This window comes from Hyla sarda, chromosome 1 (assembly GCF_029499605.1).
Source record: "Hyla sarda isolate aHylSar1 chromosome 1, aHylSar1.hap1, whole genome shotgun sequence".
Lineage (NCBI taxonomy): Eukaryota > Metazoa > Chordata > Amphibia > Anura > Hylidae > Hyla > Hyla sarda.
The window spans coordinates 29,844,046-29,871,993 of NC_079189.1; the positions used below are offsets into that span (position 1 = coordinate 29,844,046).

Below are 27,948 nucleotides of genomic sequence, written 5' to 3' on the forward strand. Positions count from 1 at the left end.
CAAAGCAGCGCCAGGCCAAGTCCCCAAATTTCTGGGGGATCCTTTTATTGTTGAAAAGATACAACCTCACCCTCAGATCCCGACCTGGGCAGTCCCTGAGTGCCAGAGGCTTCTGGAAGTGGGTCAACAGAACCCGTTTGTGAAGAAACTGCCCTGACTGGGTCCTGATCTCCCACACTCCCAGAGTCGGGGTAGCGTAAGCTGGAAGATATCCATGGGGAGTACGGAGGTCCTTCACTTGCCCTCCTGTCTCCCAGTCCCGGAAGAAAGGCCGAAACCATTCCATGCAGGAGAGTACCCACTGAGGAGCCCTCTCTGACCAGAGGTTTGAGATGTTAGCTTTCAAGAAGTTGTTCGTTAAGAACACCACAGGGTTCACTATAGATAAACCCCCTAGTCTCCTTGTGCGGTACATAACCTCCCTCTTGACTAGGTTCATCCTGTTCCCCCATAACAGTTGGAAAAACAGGCTGTAGATCCTTGTGCAGTGAGCCTCTGGCAAGATACATACACTGCCCAGATAGATAAACAAGGGGAGCAGGTACGATTTGATCAGGTGTACCCTTTCCCTGAGGGTCATAGACCAACCCTTCCACTGGTCCACCTTGGCATCCTGGAGCTTACCATTCCAGTTTTTGGTGGGATAATCATGTTGGCTGAATGTGATGCCCAGAATTTTTGCTGACTCTTGGGGCCCTGGAAGAGTGTCCAGAAGATCAAAAGTGGGATCTCCCCCTCCCAGCCAGAGACTTTCACACTTATCCCGGTTGATCTTAGACCAGGATGCCTCTGAGTAGCATTCCACCTCCGACATCACCACATCGACCTCCTCTCTCAAGGACACGAAAATGGTGACATCAGCGTACACCACCACAATCTGGGCGACATCCAGCTCCGCCAAACTTATCCCGACTCCTGCCAAAGGCCCACAATCTAACCACTGGACGAAGGGATCGATTGTGAACACATATAAAAGTGGGCTCAAAGGACAACCCTGACGGACTCCGGACCCCATCTCAAAAGAGCGGCCAAACCACCCGTTCACCAGCAGGAAACTCTCTGCCCCTGCATACAAGATCTTAAGCCAATTAACAAAAGTACACGGTAAGCCATATCTCAGGAGGACGGACCAGAGGTACTCGTGGTTCACCCGATCAAATGCTTTGACCTGATCCAGGGACAGCAAGTACCCCTTCCAGAGATCCGCACTACTCCGCTCCACTGCCTCCCGGACACTGAGAACAGCACTTAAGGTTCTGCGGCCTGGAACCGAGCAATTCTGGGCCCCCGAAAGGAGCCAGGGTGCAAACTTCAACATTCGATTAAACAGTATCTTGGCCAGAAGCTTCCTGTCCATATTGAGAAGGGCTATGAGCCTCCAATTCTCAATACGGCTCGGATCTTTACCCTTTCAGAGAAGAATCAGGGCTGACCTCCTCATTAACTTCGGCAGAGTGCCCGAGGAGAGACACTCATTGAATACCTCAGTCAAGAGGGGAGCTAAAGACCCCTTAAAGGTCCTGTACCACTCGGATGTTAAGCCATTCGGACCTGGTGACTTCTTAGGGGCAAGCCCCTCGATCGCCAGTCTCACTTCCTCTTCCCTGATTTCTTCTGCCAAAACATCAAGAGAGGGGTCTACCCCTGGCTCAGGAATGGTTTCATCCAGGAAAGCCGACATCCTGTCTCGATCCAGATCCTTCCTCCCCAAGAGGTGCGAGTAGAAGGATCTGACGACCTCCAGGATCCCTGATTTGGACTGATTCAGAGATCCCGTAGTATCAATCAGTCCTGAAATGACTTTACTACTCACTGATATCTTACAGTTTCTGTAAGGGTCGGGCGAGTGGTACTTTCCAAAATCCCTCTTAAAACCCAAAGATGCGTGCCTATCATACTGACACCTCATCAGCAAGGTCTTCACTCTGGAGGAAGCTTCTCGGCCACCTCTAGTAGAGACTAGAAGCTCGAGTTTCCTCCTCAGACCCTGATACATGCGATGCCTGTTCAGGGACCTGAGGCTCAAGAGCTGGCAGAAGAACCCCACAACCTCCTTCTTGAATATCTCCTACCACTCCAGCTTATTACTACAAACATCCAGTAAAGGTACCTGAAGAAAATCCTCAAAGGACTGTCTTACCTCCGCTTCCTCCAGGAGGGACGAATTCAGCTTCCAATAACCTTTACCCATTCAGGGGGGTCTCTGAAACATTAAGGGAAAACAAAATCATACAGTGATCGGAGAATTCCACCTCAACCACAGACACTGCGGAACAGATGGCTTCCTCCTTTAAATAAAACCTATCTATCCTAGACCTGCAGCTACCTCGATGAAAGGTGAAACCCGCGTGGCCAGAGGGGCTCCGGATGTGGGCATCCTCTAGGCGAGCTTCCTTAACTATATTATTGAGAGCTATGCTATCATAAACCAACCGATCATTGGAGCCTCTCCTATATTGGGATCTCGTAACATTATTGAAATCCCCTCCAAAGATCACCTGTCGGCTTCTAAAAAGAGCTCTTGCCCCTTCATGAGGACATCTAAGATCAGGCACCTCCCCATTTCTAACTCAATAACCCATCTGCATTCAACAGGTGTGGTAAAAAGGACCGCCACCCACTATATGGCTCAGCCACAAGAGACCAGTGGGAGAGACCGCGCCTCAACTCTCTCCTGGCTATTACCAGGGAGGCTAGATCTGACAACCTGGTCTCTTGTAAAAAGAAAATGTGGGCTTCAACAAGGCCGAGAAAATCAAAGGCTGCAAATCTAGCCGTATCTGACTTTATTCTGGCACAGTTAATAGATGCCAGCGTCAATGGGGTGTGTGCCGCCATCATGGGTGATTAAGTTATATGGCCCTAACCCCCTCATTTCTGTCTCTTCTTTACCTCCTCATCCCCAGATGAAGAGGCTTCTTTCTCTTTTAACCTTTTTTTGGACTCTAACTGGTCCATTTTTGAATCCCCATCTCCGCCTGGCTCTGGTTTGGCCCCATCCCCTGAGGAAACTGCCCCATCAGGACAGGGCCCCGTACCCCCTGGAGGCTCCCCCACTTCAGGCACCCCATCCTCGACCCCCCCCTCCAAGGGCAGGTAAGTTTCTGCTTGGGACCTGATCCGTAGCACAGGGACTAGAGGGCTCCGACCTCTTCTTTCCCCCTTCTTTTTTGGCCTCTCTTCACCCTCTTCATCCACATTTTTATAGTGGGAGGAATCGGAAAGAACGGCCTTGCTGCCTTCTATTCTACAGATTCTCCTCAGTTCCTCATCCAGCACATTCTCCCCCAGGGCCTCAGCAGTTTCAGGACTAACCTCTGGAGCAGGGCCAGAAGCGACCCCTGCCACATGCAAACTCTCCAGTTCCCTGCTCCTTCTCCGATTAGCCTCCCGCCTCAGCTTGGTGGGACTTTTCCTCCTCACTGACACTGTTGCACCTTCACCCGCACTCGTGCCCCCCCCCCCCCAGCTGAGGCAACATTACTGCTCTCCCCAGCCAAGGTGACCGTAGGACAATGGCTGAAAGGGTGTCCTAAGACACCACACAGATGACACCTGATCTGCCTACAGGATGTGGCAAGATGACCTATCCCACCACACAAGGCACAGATCTGCACGGTACAGGCTGAACTAAAGAGAGTGGGGCTGTCATACCTGTGACAGACCTTGGGCTGCCCCTGGTAGAAAATTTGGATTCTGTCTCTCCAAAGAAAAGCAGCTGATGGGATGTGGGCAACAGTGCTCCCTGAATGCTTTAGTTTGACGGAAAACGTTCAGGCCCTAGACCAGATCCCATGTTCTTTTTCGGCATGACCGTCACATCCCCATATCGGCTGAGCCAGGTCATGATGTCATAGCAAGATAGTGACTCGTTACGTGTCAAAACGGTCACTTTCTTGGCTAAATTCTGACGGGATATTGCCTTTACGGTGAAATCCCTCCAGCCTGGCTCGCTTTTCACCACCTCATAGTTCGACCAGAAGAGTTCCAAACTCTGTGGGTGAACAAAGCTGATGTCAAACTCAGAAGTACAGTAGGGGTGGAGGAGCTCAACCACCTTACCCCAAGGCGGACACGCATCTTTGCCCCACATACTAAACTGACCACATTCCTATGGCCACTTTCCTGCCCTGATGTCGGGAGGGACCAGACTACCTCCCTGTTTTGTTCTCGGAATGCGCCTAAGCCATGTCTTTCTATCTAAAAAGACAGGTCAACCTCACCTATCCCCTCTACCTGGATTGACCTGTATCCCCTACGTAGAGCCTCCAGGAGGTGCTGTTGCAAGTGACCCCCAGGGCCAGACGGAGATGGGGATCCCCCTGATCCCCAGCAGTGATGCTGGCATAGCTTCTGGGAGAAGCAGCCACTACCAGGGGGCAGTCAAACCAGAACCTGACCTAGGCCCCAAACCCTTATTCTTAACCGAGGTGTCAGCCACCAAACCTCTCTCTGGCATTCCACTACCACTCCTCACCTGCATTTCACTTGCACCCCTCTAATGCATACTAGGAGCACCCATCTCTTGCACCTCACTTGCACCCCTCTCTTGCTCCCCACTTGCACCCCTCTCTTGCACCCCACTTGCACCCCTCTCTTGCACCCCACTTGCACCCCTCTCTTGCACCCCACTTGCACCCCTCTCTTGCACTCCACAAGCACCCCCATCATCCACACTGCTACTACAACTTCACAGGGGAGAGCCCCGCAACATCAGAACTGGTACCAACTGTATCACCTAGGGGACCTCCCCCTGAACCAACAAGGTCCGGCACAAGGACCTGTACTGTCCACTTCAATCGGGGGACTGCCCTTCCGAACGGGTAACTCTGCCGCCATTTTCTGGTGCCAGGACACGCTCCCCCCTCACAGGAGGGTGCCATTTTTTTCTATAGCACCCACGGCCATTTTGGGTGCACTACTGTATCCCCCATGCTGGCCCTGCTCCACTACAGAAACAGGGTCTGGCAGATTGGGGGACCCAGCACCCTGAACCGACTTCTCAGCTGACCCAGGTTGCTGAAAAGAAGAAAATACAAACTTCACAGCTTGTGTCTTCTTCCTTGCCCTTTGCTTTTTTTCTTCTCCTCTGGGCCCAAATCATCACCAAAAGAAATATTTTCTATACGGGTGGGGGACTCCTGCATAACAATCGCCCGCAAGAGACCCCCATCTCTCAAGTCGCTGCCATCACTACAGTCACTGCCATCATCATCATCCTCACTGGAGGGAGGTAAGGCCACCTGAGCTGGGTTCACATGGTCTTCGCTCAGGGTAAGTGGGGGGTCAGGAGTAACAGTGGTGGCACATACAGAACCCGTATCCATATCCCCCTCAACTCACATCGCCCTCCTCACCTCCTTCACCTTCCTCCATCTCTTCCTCTTCGCTCTGGCAGTCATCTTGGTGGCTTTCTTTTTCCACACCTCTGGAGACCCGCATGCTGGAGAAACGGTTGTCATTAACAAGCTTCTCGCTGACGATGCCCACTCCAGCCACAATGTCCGATCTTAGCTGCACAATCTCCTCCACTTCTTTCTTTAATGCTCTCACCTTTGCAGTCAACGTTGCTCTCTTGGCCTTAGCTGCTGTATCCGCCTGGTAACTTGTAAACTTTAAATCTTCTCTTAAGCCACGTAGTTGTTTGCCAAGCTGCTCATATTGAGCCATCTTCACCTGGATTCTAGATCCCAAAGTCGCCAGGGATTCCCTTGGCCCCTTTACCCCCCATTGCTGGGGTTCTGAGGAGCTTCTTTTCCTGGATGAGCTCTTGTTGGAAGCTTTGCAGTTCCCAGCAAGGGATGGGGGAGGGGGTCCCACATTGCTGTGGGCCCTGGTGGATCTTCTCACCCCATCCTGGCTACTGGCTGTTGTATGGTCCCTCAAACCCCCCGACGACTGAGTGCGGAGAGTGAAACATGAAGCCCTGGATTCCTGGGGCTCCATAGCAGGGAACCTTATCCAGGAGTCTGCCACACACCTGGAGAGGGGCTGATGGAAAATCTGCGTCTCTGGAAGTTACAGGAGCTCAGACACACACAACCTCACTTCAGAGCTGGACTCACTATTCTGCTGGTGGGGTCACTGTGTACATACATTACATTACTTATCCTGTACTGATCCTGAGTTATATCCTGTATTATACTCCAGAGCTCTACTCAGTATTCTGCTGGTGGAGTCACTGTGTATATACATTATATTACTTATCCTATACTGATCCTGAGTTATATATCAGACAGGAGGCTCATATCTTATGCATTAATCTTCCTTTATTAATGCCCATAGCAGAAATTCAAAACTCTTTTAATGAATTTTTACTAAAAAACTTTTAAAGAACCACTTAAAACTACAACTCCCAGCAGTCCATAGGGTGTATTGACCAATCCCTGGCCGGGATGCTTGGTATATAAGGGACTGCTTCCATTGTCTCCTCCTCTTTCTTTCTGCTCATAGCAGAACTTCAGATAAGTATTATCACTGTTGTTTGACTGTCTGGGCATTTCAAGTATAGGTCTGTATTCTATAATACAGTCCTCCCTGTTGCCCTGTGTTTTCATTCTATTCTATTTACCATTCTATTCCATTATATTTTCGATTATACAATCTATTGTTCTATACTCTGACTTTACTATTGCTGCGCCCTTATACCCAACTCCGGGTTTTTTCCCCTGTCAACGGCACACGCCGTCCCTGTGCGGCGCCTGTCACAAGTTTCAACTCATTTCTTCTTCAGCGCCATCTTCGGCACCATTTTGTTTACTTTTCCTCTTCTTCTTCCTCCTTTTCGCGCTCGCTCTGCGCGGAGGGGAGGTAGGCGTGTCTTAGTCAGCTAGCTCGTCCTATCTGTACACAGTGAGCGGTAATCTCGCGAGATTACGCCGCTCTGCGATTTTCAACGCTCCTCCCTACATCGCAATCTCCAGTTCAGTGAGATCGGCGTGAGGGACGGAGCCTGGACTAGTTTTTGCTGTATATTGTCGGTATTTACTGGGAATTTATTCCCTCTTACCCCTTACTGTCCCCAGCTTACCTCTATAGAGCCCTTTGTAGACATTAACTGCTACAGCCCCTGGGTACATTCATATACCCCATACTGATTAACATTATGGCAGATGACAATACTACTAGTTCCCCCAGGGGAGAGGATCCTACCTTGGATGCACCCCTTTACCTGACTGCTGCCCAGATCCAAGATCTGATAAACAAATCAGTGCAAGCAGCGATGTCCTCTGTCCTGCCTCCCAAAAGTTTGCAGCATCCTGCACATACCTCTCAGAAACCCTCATGCAGTGGCGAACCACCCTATAAAAAGGGTAAAGCGTCTCAGAAACGCAATCATACCATCATGGTATCTGACTCCCCGGCAGGGGAAGTAAATTTTATGCACCAGGCAGTTCCCGACCCGGCCTGCCGACCCACTTTGCCTCCAGACTCTAATAGACCCCTGGGCCCCGGGGAGTTGCGCAAGCAGGGGCAACGATCCGCTAGACGGACCAAACCGGATTCATTTGTAGATTCTACAGATGAAGAATCCTCCGCAGAATCCGAAGTGGCTGATGCCAATGAGTCTGACAGTGCAATAGAGGATAGTGGGCATATGGCGATCCCTGAGGACGCTAACCCTGTACCCCAGGGTGACATTGTGTTAGACTCTCGTGGAGAGCCTTTCTTTGACCCAGAGGCTATAACCCATCCGCGCTCTGGAGACTGGGCTCCCACCCCTGAAGTGTCCCAATATATAGAACATTGGGCTCGCAGGTCGGTGGATAAGGCTAACCGCAACAAGTTAAAGGCGGAATGCCCCCGACCATGCATTCCCAAGAAGGTGGTGCTTACGCCCGAAATTGACCCCATACTCTTACGATACCTCACTAAACATGGAAAATATTCCAAGAAGGGTATCGAGAGGTCCTTTAGGACCATCCAGGATCGAATCTTGGACCTCTTCGGCCCTGTCACCATGATTCTCAATCTATCGGAACAGGCGGCGGCAACTGATCAACCGATCGATCTGCTGCAACTTAGAGGTTGGGCCCAAAGAGCAGTATGTCTGCTCGGGTGTGCAAACACCACTTGTGCGACTGAACGTCGACGATCAATCTTGATGAGACTTGACCCACAACTCTCTCACTTAGCGGAGACTGAACCCGGACCCGCTGCCGAGGGCCTTCTCTTCGGAGATACCCTTATCAAGGACATCAACAAGATGGTCGGGCTGTATACCAGCCTTGACAAAGCCCAAACATCCCTTAAGAAATTGGGTTCGGCTAAGGTTTTCACAACGGCCGGCAGAAGCAGGAGCCGATCTGCCGGCCGCAACTACACTACTAGACCGTACAACAGAGCTCCAGCTCCTCAGTACAACCAGGCTCCACAACCCTACCCTGTGCCAGTCGCACAATCATCACCCTTTTTCCCACCCCGCGGACGTCCTTGGAGAGGACGTGGAGGAAGAGGTTACCCCCGCTCCAGACATACTACCGGTGAGTACAACACACCTGAGTTCTTTTCCCATTCCCGTAGGGGGCAGACTGCAACATTTTATCCACGCATGGTCAGCGATTACTGCAGACGCATGGATACTCCGGACAGTGGCAGGGTATCAAATAGAATTCTGTTCCCTACCAGACTTGACTTTAATTCCACATCCCATCCGGTTCTCCGAACTAAACGTTGCTCTTATAGACAACGAATTGCAGGACCTTCTGTCCAAACAAGCGGTGATGGAGGTGGACCCCCTTTCCCCGGGGTTCCTCAGCAACCTCTTTCTAGTCAAAAAGAAAGGGGGAGGTTATCGCCCTGTCATAAACTTGCGAAATCTCAACCAACATGTCGTTTATCGACATTTCAAGATGGAAGGCATCCACTTTCTGCGGGACCTTCTACAACCAGGAGACTGGTTGGTAAAGGTAGATCTGAAAGACGCCTATCTCACGGTTCCCATACATCAGGCCTCCCAACACTTCCTACGTTTCCTGTGGAGAACCAGAATGTGGCAATTTACTTGCCTACCCTTCGGTCTCTCGTCCGCCCCATGGTGTTTCACCAAACTTCTGAAACCGGTGGTGGCAGCCCTAAGGAGCAGGGGAGTGAGATTGATTATATATCTAGACGACCTGCTCATCATGGCTCGTTCCAAACCTCAAGCGGAGGAACATGCCGGCTGGACGGTTCAATTGTTACAACACTTAGGATTCATCATCAATCACGAGAAGTCAGTTCTCGTCCCAGCTCGGGAGATGGAATTTTTGGGATTCTTGGTGGACACCGATCTTGCTGTCCTCAAATTACCCAAAACCAAGCTGACTACCATCCGCAAGGAAATCAGGGCCGTGTTACACAAACGACGAGTGTCGTTACGTGTGCTAGCACGCCTGGTCGGACTTTTATCAGCCTCCATACAGGCCATATTTCCCGCCCCTCTCCATTATCGGGCCCTTCAAAGGCTCAAGTCACTACATTTGCGACAAGGGCTTCGTTACGCGGACGAAGTTCCCCTATGTCCGGAAGCCGTAGTGGAACTTCGGTGGTGGTTGCGTCATGCCGTCGAATGGAACGGCAAGACCATCTTCAGTCCCACTCCAGACTTCATTTTGGAGTCGGATGCGAGTCGTCACGGTTGGGGTGCTCGATGCGGTCTCTCTTCAACAGGAGGGACATGGTCCGCAGAGGAGTCTCTGCTGCACATCAATGCGCTGGAGCTTCTGGCAGCATTTTTTGCCATCAGGAGCCTTCTACCTCGAGCATCCAATTGCTGTGTATTGTTGCGCATGGACAATATGTCTGCGGTCCAATATGTCAATCGATTGGGGGGTCCCAGGTCCAGAGTACTTGCAGACCTCGCGAGGGAGCTTTGGCATTTTTGCCTTGCCCGCAGCATTGTCCCGATAGCGAAATACATTCCGGGGGCTTCCAACACGGTGGCGGACTGGAACTCACGCTACTTGACAGATTCCAGCGATTGGCGGCTGGACCGATCAGTCTTTCAGTCCATTTGCCGCCGGTGGGGTCCACTCTCTATGGACCTGTTCGCCTCCCGACTCAATCATCAACTACCCCGCTTTTACAGCTGGAGGCCGGATCCAGAAGCCTACGCGGTAGACGCCTTCCGCCACATATGGCCCCGGGGGACGCACTATGCATTCCCACCGTTCTCAATGATCCTCAGGGTGCTTCTACATATAACAAACCTGAGGGCGTTGGTGGTGGTGATCACTCCCTGGTGGCCGACACAGCCATGGTTTCCCCTTCTTCTGGGGATGACTGTGGATTTTCCCAGATTGCTCCCTCAGCTCCCTCATCTCCTGTCCAATCCGACAGGGGATCTTCATCCTCTGATCACAGACCACACCCTGCATCTCCTCGCATGGTTGGTTTCGGGGTGCCAGACACAGATAAAGACCTTTCAAGATCAGCTAGGGACCTCCTTGCCTTGGCCTGGGCCCCCGGGACTAGATCGGCATATCGATCAGCCTGGAGACTCTGGGTACGTTGGTGTGATCAACGGCAAGTTGATCCCGTTCAGGCACCTGTGTCTGTAGCGGCCAACTATTTGGCGGATTCTTTTGAATCCGGGAAATCTTATAGTTCTATCAATGTGTACCGATCTGCAATCTCTGCTTATCACACTCCAGTGGATTCTCTACCAGTAGGCAAACACCCTTTGGTATGTCGCCTCCTGAGAGGCGTTAAATTTAAACGTCCTCCTCGCCCCAAGTATCAAGCCACCTGGGACGTATCTAAAGTCCTATACATGTTCTCGGCATGGGAGGACAATGACGCACTTTCTCTAAAATTGCTGTCCTTCAAGCTTACGGTGCTTCTATGCTTGATCTCCATCAAGCGTGTATCAGACGTTCGGGCTTTAGACATCTCCAGGCGACAATTCTCGCCATTAGGAGTTAAATTCTCTGTCGTACGTAGGACAAAAACCGGACTTCATTCTGTTTTCTATCCTTCTTTTCCCACACATCCACGCTTGTGTGTGGTCCGCTGTCTTCAGTCATATGAGTCTCAGACTGCTTTGCTACGTTCCTCGGAATCCTCCCAACTCCTCATCTCTTACGTGCGTCCTCACCAACTGGTGGCTTCAGCCACTCTAGCACGGTGGGTACGCTCTGCTATGGATATGGCAGGGATTGACGTTTCCCTGTTCGGGGCCCACTCGACCAGAGGTGCGATGGCTACTAAAGTGGTCACCGCGGGAGGTTCCCTGGCAGATCTATTGATGGCAGCGGATTGGTCTTCAGAGAACACCTTCCGTCACTTTTATTTTAGACCGGAGGAACACATATCTATGTCAATTCTGTAATTTGTCTGTCATGTATTTATATCATTCTTATGTCTAGCTTTGAACTTGCATAAGATATGAGCCTCCTGTCTGATATATAAATCTAGATTTTCCTAGCTTGTGACGGAAAATATTAGTTATATGAAGACAGGAGGCGAGTATCTTCCCACCCAACCCAACCCTGTCATGGTATTCCTTTTCTTCCCAGGATACTGAAGACGGCATCCTACATGTCGGAGGCTGAGGTGTTCCGGAATTTTTTCCTACTCGTTATGGTGTCCCCGTTGGGACATGGTTTCGGCCGGTGATTCGAGGTCTTATGGAATCGGTTTGGGTTCTATCGTGATTCCAGGTTCAAGTTGCGGCTACAGTTTCGCATCAAGAAAGAGGAGGAGACAATGGAAGCAGTCCCTTATATACCAAGCATCCCGGCCAGGGATTGGTCAATACACCCTATGGACTGCTGGGAGTTGTAGTTTTAAGTGGTTCTTTAAAAGTTTTTTAGTAAAAATTCATTAAAAGAGTTTTGAATTTCTGCTATGGGCATTAATAAAGGAAGATTAATGCATAAGATACTCGCCTCCTGTCTTCATATAACTAATATTTTCCGTCACAAGCTAGGAAAATCTAGATTTATATCCTGTATTATACTCAACAGCTGTATTCACTATTCTGCTGGTGAGGTCACTGTGTACATACATTGCATTACTTATCCTGTACTGATCCTGAGTTATATCCTGTATTATACTCCAGAGCTCTACTCAGTATTCTGCTGGTGGAGTCACTGTGTATATACATTATATTACTTATCCTATACTGATCCTGAGTTATATCCTGTATTATACTCAACAGCTGTATTCACTATTCTGCTGGTGAGGTCACTGTGTACATACATTGCATTACTTATCCTGTACTGATCCTGAGTTATATCCTGTATTATACTCCAGAGCTGTACTCACTATTCTGCTGGTGGGATCACTGTGTGCATACATTACATTACTTATTCTGTACTGATCCTCAGTTATATCTTGTATTATACTCCAGAGCTGCACTCAATATTCTGCTGGTGGGATCACTGTGTACATACATTACATTACTTATCCTGTAGAGATCCTGAGTTATATCCTGTATTATACTCCAGAGCTGTACTCACTATTCTGCTGGTGGGGTCACTGTGTACATACATTACTTATCCTGTACTGATCCTGAGTTATATCCTGTATTATACTCCAGAGCTGTACTCACTATTCTGCTGGTGAGGTCACTGTGTACATACATTACATTACTTATCCTGTACTGATACTGAGTTATATCCTGTATTATACTCCAGAGCTGTATTCACTATTCTGCTGGTGAGGTCACTGTGTACATACATTACATTACTTATCCTGTACTGATACTGAGTTATATCCTGTATTATACTCCAGAGCTGTACTCACTATTCTGCTGGTGAGGTCACTGTGTACATACATTACATTACTTATCCTGTCCTGATCCTGAGTTATATCCTGTATTATACTCCAGAGCTGTACTCACTATTCTGCTGGTGGGGTCACTGTGTACATACATTACTTATCCTGTACTGATCCTGAGTTATATCCTGTATTATACTCCAGAGCTGTACTCACTATTCTGCTGGTGAGGTCACTGTGTACATACATTACATTACTTATCCTGTACTGATACTGAGTTATATTCTGTATTATACTCCAGAGCTGTATTCACTATTCTGCTGGTGAGGTCACTGTGTACATACATTACATTACTTATCCTGTACTGATCCTGAGTTATATCCTGTATTATACTCCAGAGCTGTACTCACTATTCCTCTAAAATGATCTCTCACTTTAAGCTTTAATATCCAGCTCTGCTACATTGTGTGCTTATACAATATACTGGCAGGAAGAGAGTTAACCCTGGGAATATGACAGGCGCAGAGAGGCGGGGCCTGTATAGTATTTGCTCCTATCAGGTGGCAGTGTTGGGATGTCGGTGTAGATACAACCATTCCAGGAAGTATCTACTACAAGAAGAGAAGCGTATTCTTGCTGAGACTGCAGCTTGGCCAGAGACAGACACAAGTAGGTGCAGGAATGATATGTACTGGGTGTCTATGAATTGTATATGTGCTGTGTGATATACTATATATCTATATACACAGGGTATTCACACCACACACTATTCACACTCCTGGACCTGCACCCGTCACATATTTATGACATATCATGTCCTGTGTATACAACGTACTGATCTATATTGAGAATACCTCTTTAACCCTTTAAGGTCCAGCCAATTTTGACTTTTTGTGTGTGTGGAGTACCAGGAGCCATAACTCTATTGTCCTCTTGATGGCGCTGTATGAGGGCTGTTGGTAACATTCCTTGCTGTCCATGTCATCACTGTATGACACTGCTGGCCCAGGCTACCAGGAGGTACGAGAACTGGGCAAATCAGTTGTGGCTTCTGCACTCATACCTTACAGTAGAGGTATATTTAAACTACCTTCTTACCCAATCTTATGCCTGGGATTGCGGTTCTTACCCATTACAACTGTATATTTGACCTTCTGTGACTCAACCTCTGTTTGTCACCTGACCGTGGTTTTTGCCTCCTGATTTTGTATGGTGCTAGCTTCTTGGTTTGACCCTCGCTCATCCTGAATCTGTGAATCTGTTGTTTTTTATGAGTTTTGAGCTATGCTCCTTTATGGGTTTTGACTGCCTGGCTTGCTTTAGATTAACCCCTTGCCTCCTAGCTAGGTACCTATTTTGACCGTGTGTTGCTTACCTGACGTGTATGATTTCCCTGAGCAAAGGGACCATCACCCAGTTGGGGGCCACTGTTTAGGGCTGATCGTTTAAGTGGTTTAGGGTGAGCTCAGATCTTCATTGTTTTCTACCACCTTTGTGTTTGTGTTTTTGCTACATAATTCACATTATTTTATATAATAATTTTGGGGTACATTTAGGTTTACTTAAAAAATTTGGGGCGTGAGGAATGGGAAAAAAAGTTCAAGGCCGCTTGTCTCATGCACTTTATTTGTTATGCTGTTCAATGTGTGTTGTTACCATTAAGGTTATACTGTATATATGGATTATTATTTTTTTTATATATTAAACACTGCAGCCACTTTTTGTGCTTTTAAGCAATGGTCTTTGTATGATGTCAGAGACATCATTTTTTAGTCAATGGTTTTTAGTCAATGGTCATTGTACTTTTTAATGGCACCCTTTATTTTTACCTTGTTATATAAAAAGAAACCTCAATAAAATATTTGTGGGGAGAATTTCAAATAAAAAAATTCTTTTTTTTTTTTTGGGGGGGGGGGGGGGGCTTGTTATTGAAGCATTACTTTTGCAGTAAATATAACTTGTTTATTCTTATATAGCCATATTAAAAAAATGTATTTCTCTAAAACACACAGAGAAAAATGTCTCTATATTCTGACCCCTATAACTTTTTCCAGCTTAGGGGCATTTACTAGGCCCCCGGCTGCTATCTTAACCACCCATCCAATGGGGTGCAGTTCCACTAGGTGATTTCCCAATGGGATATACCACAGTATACCTATAACAATCACCCCTGGCCAGGCTTGCATGTTGCAGTTAAGAGTCAGTTAAGAGTTACTGGCCTGGGCCAATCAGCAGTTGAGGTGGGGCATTTGATTCCTCCTCATCCTTCTAGCTGTGCTTTTGATTTGCTTGATATTATTTTCAGTTCTGACTTGTTAGTTTGCTTTTGCCATGGCTTTGCAGTTTGTATATCTAGTTTTTAGCCTTGTCCTGTTGTGATCTGTATGCAATTATAGTTGGTTTCATCTTGTCTAGTTTGTGTGTGTTACTTGAACCTGGCTTGTATTCTGATCTGTTTGTGTCTTTCTTGCTTTGTCCCTACCTTGTGTGTTGTACTTCTGTTTAGTCTTCTTTGTTCCTGAACCTGTTATTTCTTATCTGTATATTGTCCTGACTTCGGTTTTCTGTTCACTCACCTTCATCCCTAGTAAACCTGCAACTACTGTATATCTTTCTGGAAACCTGTTTGTCATTAATCTCATATCTGCCGTATTACTTTGGTCCTGAAGCTGTTAGTTAATACTCTATATTCCTGCTGTTATATCTTCCTGATACCTGTTTGTTAGTACATTTCACACCTGACATTATATCTTATCTTTTTTCCCTGTTTATTTGTTCTTGCCTGTTTACTCTTTGTGTCCTGACCTGTTTCCCCTGTTTTGTTTATTATTTTTACTTGTAATGTTGCTGTACCTTTATACAGTGCAGGGACCGCCCTCCAGTTGTGGATCCGCTCTCTAGGGCAAATATGCAAGTAGGCAAGGAAAGGGGCTCTGTGTAAGCCCACGGCTGCACAATTCCCTGCCTGTAACAACAATACTAAAGCATTATTTCTTGTGAGTAATAATCTAATAGGCAATCGGTTAGGCTTTGCTGTTGGCCAGATCTAATAGGCATATAGCCGTAACCATGTTTGATCCTTGAAGTTGTTGTTAGGTCTCTTGCTGCCAGTGACACCCCACAACTGCATCGCAGGGACACCAATGGCTGAGACCCCTACCTCAAATAAACTATTTTGATGCCACAGTCAATAATTCTAGATAGAAAACTGCAATTATTGAATACAAAGCCAGGAATGGACAGAAATTCAGTTCTTTGTTTTCGAATGGTTGACCCTATTTAGAAAGTATAAAATAGGTTTATTAATAATTTTCAAGAGAAATTATCATCCTTACTACTACAACAGGTAGAGGTTAAATGGGCACTGTCATTGAAACACATTTTTGCTATTTCACCCCTTATGGTAAATAAAAAAAAATTCTAATGTACTTTGTTTAAAAAAAATGAAGTTTTCTATGTTTTATTTGTGTTTAAAAAAAGCTGCCACTAGGTGTCTCCCTACTTGTCCAGAGCACATTTCCCCCTATCTCTTGCACAGACTTTGGACGCCTGGTGGTCTGGCAGAAGTACAAAATCAGAAAATGCCAAGGGGGTGTATTCAGCCTTATCCAATCATAGCTCATCTCACACTGAACTGCTCTGGGCTATGTAGCGCATAGTGAGGGAGGAAGTTCTCCCTTGTATGGCTTAAGATGATGTCACGCCTGCTGGGGAACGCCCCTTCCCAGTCTGTGAATCTGCCTGACTGAGCAGAAAATACAGAACAATATCAAGGTAGGAAACTAACAAATAATAAAAATACGGGCAGAGGTTGGTTTCATGATGGGGGCAGCGAACTGGGAGGATTATAAAATTTAGATCATTAAGATCCTGACAGGTACTCTTTAAGTAGGTTAGGCAGTGTAAGTGTTTGGCCTGAAAAGTCTTATTTTCCCATGTGAGCCGTGGTTTTATCTTCTTTCCTTTTTTTTTTTTTTTTTTTTTATAACAATCATATATGGAATTTTTCACTTTCAACTTTAAAGACTTTGGCGCACTTTGGCACATTTGCAATGTGTCAATGTTTAAAGACACGTGTAACCTTATTCATGTATATGATGGAAAGAAAAAAAAGGTACATCATAGTTCATCAGGCCTTCAGTGTCAGTATATAGCTGAGGGTCCCTCAGTGTCAGTATATAGCTGAGGGTCCCTCAGTGTCAGTATATAGCTGAAGGTTCAGTTGGTCACATGAGGTGGAGGGATGAGGTGTGGATTTCATTCATTTCAATAGTCATGATTTAAAGAAAGAAGACATTTTAAGAAGATTCCTTGGACAAAGAACTATGTGGTTGCCTGGAAGCATTCATGGATTATATGATGTGTGATGGCAATGGCCATCCCTGTCGTCCAGCTTCTTTTTCCAAAGTAGAGACTATTTATGGTTAGTCTAGTTGTTGCTCATTTTTGAAGGATCTGAAAAAAACAAATGAAAGGTGTTTAATCATTTGCAGGATATTGAATCAAATACTTATCAGCAACATGACTGAGAAGAATAATAGTTGGATATCTGTTATGTAAGGCCAAGACTGTCAGGGCCACCATGGTGTGAAGTGATTACTCCTGGTAAAAACCCAATTGGGATGGAGTAAGAAGAAGCAGCAAGACATTTTGCAACCTGTCTACTAGAAATTAGGATAACATTTTATAATATTTAGTAAGGGAGTAATGTTATTGGGTTGTAATGCCATCATCTAGTGGGTCTTTCTTAGGTGTGAGGAGCACAAAGTCCATTACAAAGAGGCCATGTAAATTTTGTTATTGAAAAGGATGTGGGATAGTTGGTGATCTGGGCTTTGAGTATCTGGTAGTATGAAGCCATGAGGGTCAGGAGATTTAACCCCTTAAGGACCAAGCCCATTTTCACCTTAAGGACCAGAGCATTGGTACTGAGACACTCTGGCAATTTTTCATTTTTTCAGTCTCCCACCCCGGCCTGCGCGCCTGTGAAGCACGGCGGAGCAGGGGGAAAGGTAAGTCTCAATGTGCATTGCGTGTGCATGCGCACTGCGCACATAGCGTCCCCCTGAGTCACAGGCGAGCAGGCTGGGAAGGGGATATACTGTATGTAATGGGGATGTTGCGCCGGACCTCCCGGCCCCAGGACCATCCATCCTTCCGGCCCCAGGACCAACCATCCTCCTGGCACCAGGACCATCCTCCCGGCCCCCTGCAGAAGGACATTGAAAAACAGCTCAGCTGAATGAAGCTCTTTCCTCCCATCTGCACCCATCTGTCACCCATGTACACCCCTCAACACCCCTGTTACCCATATACACCCCTCTGTCACCCATGTACACTCCTCCACACCCCAAACACACCTGTTACCCATGTACACCCCTCTGTCACCCCCTATGCCTCCCTGTCACCCATGTACACCCCTCTGTCACCCATGTACACTCCTCTACACCCCCAACACCCCTGTTACCCATGTACACCCCTCTGTCACCCCTATGCCTCCCTGTCACCCATGTACACTCTTTTACAACTATCTGTCACTCATGTACACCCCTCTACACCCCTGTCACCCATGTGCACTCTTCTACAACCATCTGTCACCCATGTACACCCTTCAACACCCCTCTGTCATCCATGTGCACTCCTCTACACACCTGTCACCCATGTGCACTCCTCTACACCCTCTGTCACCCATGTACACTCCTCTACACCCCCAACATCCGTTACCCTTGTACACCCCTCTGTCACCCCCTATGCCTCCCTGTCACCCATGTACACTCTTCTACACCCCCAACACCCCTGTTACCCATGTACACCCCTTTCACCCCTATGCCTCCCTGTCACCCATGTACACTCTTCTACACCCATGTATACCCCTCTGTCAACCCCTACGCCTCCCTGTCACCAATGTACAGCCCTCTGTCACCCCTATGCTTCTCTGTCAGGCATGTTCACTCTTCTACACCCAAGTACACTCTTCTACACCCATGTACACCCCTCTGTCAACCCCTACGACACCCTGTCACCCATATACACTCTTCTACACCTATGTACACCCCTCTGTCAACCCCTACGCCCCTTGTCACCCATGTACACTGTTTTACAACCATCTGTCACCCATGTACACCCCTCTGTCACCCATGTGCACTCCTCTACACCCCTTTTACACTTATACACCCCTGTATTCCTCTTCTTTTATAAAAGGGGAATCTGGATGATGATGCTGGAAAAGTGTGGAGCTTAATAGGTTTGTTTTGCAGGTTTAACGGTGAAGAATTTTGGCTGGAAGAAATTGTTATGATGACCCGGAGAAGAGAAGGGAACAACCCTGATTTTAGAAGATGTCACTTGTGAGTTGCATAGATACATTGATGTTGTGCATTGCCCCCCCCCCCTTTTTTTTTCTAGGGTACGCCACAATTTTTTTTTTATCAAGCCAAAAAAGGTTGGGAACCACTGCTTTAAGCATTAATAACTCTGGGATGCTTTTACTTTTCATTCTGATTCTGAGAATCAGAAAATCCTCCCCAAAATTTTTAACCCAATTTCTCTCGAGTAAGGAAATACCTCATATGTGAATGTAAAGTGTTCTGCGGGCGCAGTAGAGGGCTCAGAAGGGAAGGAGCGACAGTGGGATTTTGGAGAGTGAATTTTGCTGAAATGGTTACATTTTTACAAGGGGTAATAGGAGAGAATGCCCCTCAAAATTTGTAACCCCATCTCTTTTGAGTAAGGAAACAACCCATGTGTGGACGTCAAGTGTACTGCGGGCGCACTACAATGCTCAGAAGAGAAGGAGTCAGATTTGGCTTTTGGAAAGCAAATTTTGCTGAAATGGTTTTTGAGGAGCATGTCGTATTTAAGAAGCCCCTGTGGTGCCAGAACAGCAAAAAAAAAAAAAAAAAAAACACATTGCATACTATTTTGGAAACCTCACCCCTCAAGGAACGTAACAAGGGGTACATTGATCCTTAACACCCCACAGGTGTTTGAAGACTTTTCGTTAAAATCGGATGTGTAAATAAAAAATTTTTTCTCAAAAATGCAGTTTTCTCCTCAAATTTTACAAGGCGTAATAGGAGAAAATGCCCCCCAAAATGTGTAACCCCATCTCTTTTAAGTATGGAAATACCCCATGTGTGGACTTAAAGTGCCCTGAAGGCGAACTACAATGCTCAGAAAAGAGATGTCGCATTTAGGAAGTCCCTATGGTGCCAGAACAGCATGGCACACTATTTGGGAAACAACACCCCACAGGGAAAGTAACAAGGGGTACAATGAGCCTTTACACCCCACAGGTGTTTCACAAATTTCTGCTAAAGTTGGATGTGAAAATGAAAATTTTTAATTTTTTCACTAAAATGCTGGTGTTACCCCCAATTTTTCATTTTTACAAGGGGTAATAGGAGAAAAAGCCTCCCAAAATTTGTAACCCCATTACTACTGAGTATGGAAATACCCCATATGTGGATGTAAAGTGTCTGCGGATGAACTACAGGGCTCAGAAGAGAAGGAGCGTCATTGGGCTTTTGGAGAGATAATTTGCTTTGAATGGAAGTCGGAGGCCATCTGCGTTTACAAAGCCCCCATTGTGCCAGAACAGTGGACCCCCCCACACACACACACACACGTGTGACCCTATTTCGGAAAATACACCCCTCATAAAATGTAATAAGGGGTGCAGTGAGCATTTACACCCCACTGGCGTTTGACAGATCTTTGGAACAGTGGACTGTGCAAATGAAAAATATAATTTTTCATTTTTGCAATGCTGGGATTTGTTGTTTTGCAACAGCTGGAGGCTCCGTTTTGGAAACAGTGCCATACGAGTTGTTTTTCATTTTTATTGGGGGGGGGGGGGGGTTAACTGTGTAGGGGTATATGCAGTGTTTTACTTTTTATATTGTGTAGTGTAGTGTAATGTTTTCAGGGTACACTCACACGGGCTGCGGGAAACTCACTATACTCTGTACTTTCGCATGGGGGAAACCAGCTGTGGCAAAACTACAACTCTCAGCATGCCCTTTGGCTGTCCTTGAATGCTGGGAGTTGTAGTTATGCAACAGCTGGATGCACACTGGTTGCAAAACACTGAGTTTGTTACTTAACTGTGCCTCCAGCTATTGTAAAACTACAACTCCCAGCATGCACGGTCTCTCAGTGCATGTTAAGTAACAAACTCCGCATTTCGCAACTAGTGTGTGTCACGATGCCGGCTGGCAGGTAGTGGATCCTCTGTGCCAGAGAGGGATTGGCGTGGACCGTGCTAGTGGACCGGTTCTAAGCCACTACTGGTTTTCACCAGAGCCCGCCGCAAAGCGGGATGGTCTTGCTGCGGCGGTAGTGACCAGGTCGTATCCACTAGCAACGGCTCACCTCTCTGGCTGCTGAAGATAGGCGCGGTACAAGGGAGTAGGCAAAAGCAAGGTCGGACGTAGCAGAAGGTCGGGGCAGGCAGCAAGGATCGTAGTCAGGGGCAACGGCAGAAGGTCTGGAAACACAGGCAAGGAACACACAAGGAACGCTTTCACTGGCACTAAGGCAACAAGATCCGGCAAGGGAGTGCAGGGGAAGTAAGGTGATATAGGGAAGTGCACAGGTGAACACACTAATTGGAACCACTGCGCCAATCAGCGGCGCAGTGGCCCTTTAAATCGCAGAGACCCGGCGCGCGCGCGCCCTAGGGAGCGGGGCCGCGCGCGCCGGGACAGAACAGACGGAGAGCGAGTCAGGTAGGGGAGCCGGGGTGCGCATCGCGAGCGGGCGCTACCCGCATCGCGAATCGCATCCCGGCTGGCAGCGGAATCGCAGCGCCCCGGGTCAGAGGACGTGACCGGAGCGCTGCCGCGGGGAGAGAGAAGCGAGCGCTCCGGGGAGGAGCGGGGACCCGGAGCGCTCGGCGTAACAGTACCCCCCCCCTTGGGTCTCCCCCTCTTCTTAGAGCCTGAGAACCTGAGGAGCAGACTTTTGTCTAGGATGTTGTCCTCAGGTTCCCAGGATCTCTCTTCAGGACCACAACCCTCCCAGTCCACTAAAAAAAAATTTTTCCCTCTGACCTTTTTGGCAGCTAAAATTTCTTTGACCGAGAAGATGTCCGAGGAGCCGGAAACAGGAGTGGGAGGAACAGATTTGGGAGAAAAACGGTTGAGGATGAGTGGTTTGAGAAGAGAGACGTGAAAGGCATTAGGGATACGAAGAGAGGGAGGAAGAAGAAGTTTATAAGAGACAGGATTAATTTGACACAAAATTTTGAAAGGACCAAGATAGCGTGGTCCCAACTTGTAGCTAGGGACACGGAAGCGGACATATTTAGCGGAGAGCCATACCTTGTCTCCAGGGGAAAAAACGGGGGGAGCTCTTCTTTTCTTATCCGCGAACTTCTTCATGCGTGATGAAGCCTGTAAGAGAGAATTTTGGGTCTCTCTCCATATGATGGAAAGGTCACGAGAAATTTCATCCACAGCGGGCAGACCAGAGGGCAAGGGAGTAGGGAGGGGGGGAAGAGGGTGACGGCCGTACACCACGAAAAATGGGGATTTGGAGGAAGACTCAGAGACCCTGAAGTTATACGAGAATTCGGCCCATGGGAGGAGATCTGCCCAGTCATCCTGGCGGGAGGAAACAAAATGTCGCAAATAATCACCCAAGATCTGGTTAATCCTTTCTACTTGTCCATTGGACTGGGGATGATATGCAGAAGAAAAATTTAATTTAATCTTGAGTTGTTTACAGAGAGCCCTCCAGAATTTAGACACGAATTGGACGCCTCTATCCGAGACAATCTGCGTAGGCAACCCGTGAAGACGAAAAATGTGTACAAAAAATTGTTTAGCCAACTGAGGCGCTGAAGGAAGACCAGGAAGAGGGATGAAATGTGCCATTTTGGAGAATCGATCAACGACCACCCAAATAACAGTGTTGCCACGGGAAGGGGGTAAATCAGTAATAAAATCCATACCAATCAGAGACCAAGGCTGTTCGGGGACAGGCAGAGGATGAAGAAAACCAGCGGGCTTCTGGCGAGGAGTCTTATCCCGGGCACAGATAGTGCAGGCTCGCACAAAGTCCACAACATCCGTCTCCAGAGTCGGCCACCAATAGAAGCGGGAGATGAGTTGCACAGATTTCTTGATACCCGCATGACCTGCGAGGTGGGAGGAGTGACCCCATTTGAGGATTCCGAGGCGTTGGCGAGGAGAAACAAAGGTCTTTCCTGGAGGAGTCTGCCTGATGGAGGCAGGAGAAGTGGAGATCAGGCAGTCAGGTGGAATGATGTGTTGCGGAGAGAGTTCAACTTCTGAGGCATCCGAGGAACGAGAGAGAGCATCGGCCCTAATGTTCTTATCGGCAGGACGAAAGTGAATCTCAAAATTAAATCGGGCAAAGAACAGAGACCACCGGGCCTGGCGAGGATTCAGCCGTTGGGCAGACTGGAGGTAGGAGAGGTTCTTGTGGTCGGTGTAGATAATAACAGGAGAACTTGATCCCTCCAGCAGATGCCTCCATTCCTCAAGTGCTAATTTAATGGCTAGAAGCTCTCGATCCCCGATGGAGTAGTTCCTCTCCGCTGGAGAGAAGGTCCTAGAGAAAAAACCACAAGTGACAGCATGCCCGGAAGAGTTTTTTTGTAGAAGAACAGCTCCAGCTCCCACTGAGGAGGCATCAACCTCCAATAGGAAGGGTTTGGAAGGGTCAGGTCTGGAGAGGACGGGAGCCGAAGAAAAGGCAGACTTGAGTCGTTTAAAGGCGTCTTCTGCTTGAGGAGGCCAGGACTTGGGATCAGCATTTTTTTTGGTTAAAGCCACGATAGGAGCCACAATGGTAGAAAAATGTGGAATAAATTGCCTGTAATAATTGGCGAACCCCAAAAAGCGTTGGATAGCACGGAGTCCGGAGGGGCGTGGCCAATCTAAGACGGCAGAGAGTTTGTCTGGATCCATCTGTAGTCCCTGGCCAGAGACCAAATATCCTAGAAAAGGAAGAGATTGGCATTCAAACAGACATTTCTCAATTTTGGCATAGAGTTGGTTGTCACGAAGTCTCTGAAGAACCATACGGACATGCTGGCGGTGTTCTTCTAGATTGGCAGAAAAAATTAGGATATCGTCCAGATATACAACAACACAGGAGTATAACAGATCACGAAAAATTTCATTGACAAAGTCTTGGAAGACGGCAGGGGCGTTGCACAGTCCAAAGGGCATGACCAGATACTCAAAGTGTCCATCTCTGGTGTTAAATGCCGTTTTCCACTCGTCCCCCTCTCTGATGCGGATGAGGTTATAGGCGCCTCTTAAGTCCAATTTAGTGAAGATGTGGGCACCTTGGAGGCGATCAAAGAGTTCAGAGATGAGGGGTAAGGGGTAGCGGTTCTTAACCGTGATTTTATTAAGACCGCGGTAGTCAATGCAAGGACGTAGGGAGCCATCTTTTTTGGACACAAAGAAAAATCCGGCTCCGGCAGGAGAGGAGGATTTACGGATAAAGCCCTTTTTTAGATTCTCCTGGACGTATTCGGACATGGCAAGAGTCTCTGGGGCAGAGAGAGGATAAATTCTGCCCCGGGGTGGAGTAGTGCCCGGGAGGAGGTCGATAGGGCAATCATAAGGCCTGTGAGGAGGTAGAGTCTCAGCTTGTTTTTTGCAGAAAACATCCGCGAAGTCCATATAGGCCTTAGGGAGACCGGTTACTGGAGGAACCACAGAGTTACGGCAAGGGTTACTGGGAACCGGTTTTAGACAGTTCTTGGAACAAGAGGACCCCCAACTCTTGATCTCCCCAGTGGACCAATCCAGGGTAGGGGAATGAAGTTGAAGCCAGGGAAGTCCAAGGAGAATTTCCGAGGTGCAATTGGGGAGGACCAAAAGTTCAATCCTCTCATGATGAGATCCGATGCTCATAAGAAGGGGCTCCGTGCGGAAACGTATGGTACAGTCCAATCTTTCATTATTTACACAATTGATGTAGAGGGGTCTGGCGAGACTGGTCACCGGGATGTTGAACTTGTTGACGAGAGAGGCCAAAATAAAATTTCCTGCAGATCCAGAGTCCAAGAAGGCCACTGTAGAGAAGGAGAAGGCAGAGGCAGACATCCGCACAGGCACAGTAAGACGTGGAGAAGCAGAGTAGACATCAAGGACTGTCTCACCTTTGTGCGGAGTCAGCGTACGTCTTTCCAGGCGGGGAGGACGGATAGGACAATCTCTCAGGAAGTGTTCGGTACTAGCACAGTACAGGCAGAGGTTCTCCATACGGCGTCGTGTCCTCTCTTGAGGTGTCAGGCGAGACCGGTCGACCTGCATAGCCTCCACGGCGGGAGGCACAGGAACAGATTGCAGGGGACCAGAGGAGAGAGGAGCCGAGGAGAAGAAACGCCTCGTGCGAACAGAGTCCATATCTTGGCGGAGTTCCTGACGCCTTTCGGAAAAACGCATGTCAATGCGAGTGGCTAGGTGAATAAGTTCATGTAGATTAGCAGGAATTTCTCGTGCGGCCAGAACATCTTTAATGTTGCTGGATAGGCCTTTTTTGAAGGTCGCGCAGAGGGCCTCATTATTCCAGGACAATTCTGAAGCAAGAGTACGGAATTGTACGGCATACTCGCCAACGGAAGAATTACCCTGGACCAGGTTCAACAGGGCAGTCTCAGCAGAAGAGGCTCGGGCAGGTTCCTCAAAGACACTTCGGATTTCCGAGAAGAAGGAGTGTACAGAGGCAGTGACGGGGTCATTGCGGTCCCAGAGCGGTGTGGCCCATGACAGGGCTTTTCCGGACAGAAGGCTGACTACGAAAGCCACCTTAGACCTTTCAGTGGGAAACAGGTCCGACATCATCTCCAGATGCAGGGAACATTGGGAAAGAAAGCCACGGCAAAACTTAGAGTCCCCATCAAATTTATCCGGCAAGGATAAGCGTATCCCAGGAGCGGCCACTCGCTGCGGAGGAGGTGCAGGAGCTGGCGGAGGAGATGACTGCTGAAGCTGTGGTAGTAACTGTTGTAGCATAACGGTCAGTTGAGACAGCTGTTGGCCTTGTTGCGCTATCTGTTGTGACTGCTGGGCGACCACCGTGGTGAGGTCAGCGACAACTGGCAGAGGAACTTCAGCGGGATCCATGGCCGGATCTACTGTCACGATGCCGGCTGGCAGGTAGTGGATCCTCTGTGCCAGAGAGGGATTGGCGTGGACCGTGCTAGTGGACCGGTTCTAAGCCACTACTGGTTTTCACCAGAGCCCGCCGCAAAGCGGGATGGTCTTGCTGCGGCGGTAGTGACCAGGTCGTATCCACTAGCAACGGCTCACCTCTCTGGCTGCTGAAGATAGGCGCGGTACAAGGGAGTAGGCAAAAGCAAGGTCGGACGTAGCAGAAGGTCGGGGCAGGCAGCAAGGATCGTAGTCAGGGGCAACGGCAGAAGGTCTGGAAACACAGGCAAGGAACACACAAGGAACGCTTTCACTGGCACTAAGGCAACAAGATCCGGCAAGGGAGTGCAGGGGAAGTGAGGTGATATAGGGAAGTGCACAGGTGAACACACTAATTGGAACCACTGCGCCAATCAGCGGCGCAGTGGCCCTTTAAATCGCAGAGACCCGGCGCGCGCGCGCCCTAGGGAGCGGGGCCGCGCGCGCCGGGACAGAACAGACGGAGAGCGAGTCAGGTAGGGGAGCCGGGGTGCGCATCGCGAGCGGGCGCTACCCGCATCGCGAATCGCATCCCGGCTGGCAGCGGAATCGCAGCGCCCCGGGTCAGAGGACGTGACCGGAGCGCTGCCGCGGGGAGAGAGAAGCGAGCGCTCCGGGGAGGAGCGGGGACCCGGAGCGCTCGGCGTAACAGTGTGCCTTCAGCTGTTGCAAAACTATAACTCTCAGCTTGCACTGACAGACGAAGAGCAAGCTGGCAGTTGTAGTTATGCAACAGCTGGAGGCACACTACTACAACTCCCAGCATGCCCTTTGGTTGTCCGTGCATGCTGGGAGGTGCAGCTATGTATGGCTGGAGGCACACTGGTTGCAAAACACAGAGTTTGTTACCTAACTCAATGTTTCGCAACCAGTGTGCCTCCAGCTGTTTCAAAACTACAACTCCCAGCATGTACAGTCTGCCAGCGCATGCTGGGAGTTGTAATTTGCCACAGCTGGAGGCACACTGGTTGAGAAACTCTGTGTTTCGCAACCAGTGTGCCTACAGCTGTTGCAAAACTACAACTCTCAGCCGAAGGACATGCTGGCAGTTGTAGTTATGCAACAGTTGGAGGCATATTTCTACAACTCCCAGCATGCCCTTTTGGCTGTCTGTGCATGCTCAGAATTGTAGTTATGCAACAGCTGGAGGCACACTTTTTCATAGAAAAAAATGTGCCTCCAGCTGTTGCATGACTATAACTCCAAGCATGCACAGACAGCCAAAGGGCATGCTGGGAGTTGTAGTTGTGCAATCAGCTGTTGCAAAACTACAACTCCCAGCATGCCCTTTGGCTGTGCATGCTGGAAGTTGTGGCTTGGCAACAGCAGGAGGCGAACAGGCCTCACTTGCTGCCGTATCCTGCCGTCTCCGCCGCTCCTGCCGCTGCTCCTGCCACTGATGTCCCGGTCCTGTCGCTGCCTGAGGGGACCCAAGCTGACCTCCGCTGAGGGAAGTATGACCCCACACAGCAGGACAGTAATTGGTCAGTCGTTCCGACCAGCAAATCACGTGATCATGAGGTGGCACCTGTTCCATCTCACTCCTGCTGGTAAAGAGTGATAGGTGCCATCTCGGATGGCACCTATCACCCTTTTTTTCTGGTCACTGGAGACCCGATTGACCCGGAATCGCCACTAATCGCCGGTCTGAATTGACCGCCGACATGGGGGGGGGTCTCATGACACCCCCCCCCCCAGGAGTTTGCATGGGGTGCCTGCTGAATTATTTCCTCAGGCATCCCGGTTCAGTTCTCACCCTGCGGGGACCGAAATTCCCACCGGCGTACAGGTTTGCCCTGGGTCCTTAAGTACCAGGATATCAGGGGTTAATATGTAGTAATGTGATATCCTGAGATAACGAATTAAGATGCAGCCAGAAGACAAATGTTTAGAAAGGTATGCTTGGTGTATGGGAGCTTGGTTCCTTTCTGTCCTTCTTGTAAATTCAAGACCTCTTTTAGCTCGTGCTAGGGTTTTCTAGAAGATGTTTGGCCTTTAGGTAATCCTGTATATAGGAATCAGAGAGTTAAAAAGTACCTGCCATCAAACCATATTTTCTAACCTAACT

The 27,948-nt window shown here is 48.5% G+C and overlaps 1 protein-coding gene across 4 annotated transcripts in view; it reads left to right on the forward strand.

Moving 5' to 3' along the window:
• Positions 1 to 13,273: 13,273 nt before the first annotated feature.
• Positions 13,274 to 27,948, forward strand: part of MAVS (mitochondrial antiviral signaling protein) — a 58,658-nt gene continuing 43,983 nt past the window's right edge. For 3 of the 4 annotated variants that reach the window (XM_056553515.1, XM_056553569.1, XM_056553565.1), the window contains exon 1: positions 13,274 to 13,371. The gene's annotated coding sequence lies outside the window, so the exon portion shown is untranslated. Of the gene's footprint in view, positions 13,372 to 18,823; positions 19,050 to 27,948 lie in introns of those variants that run through there. The other variant, XM_056553521.1, reaches the window with a different exon arrangement.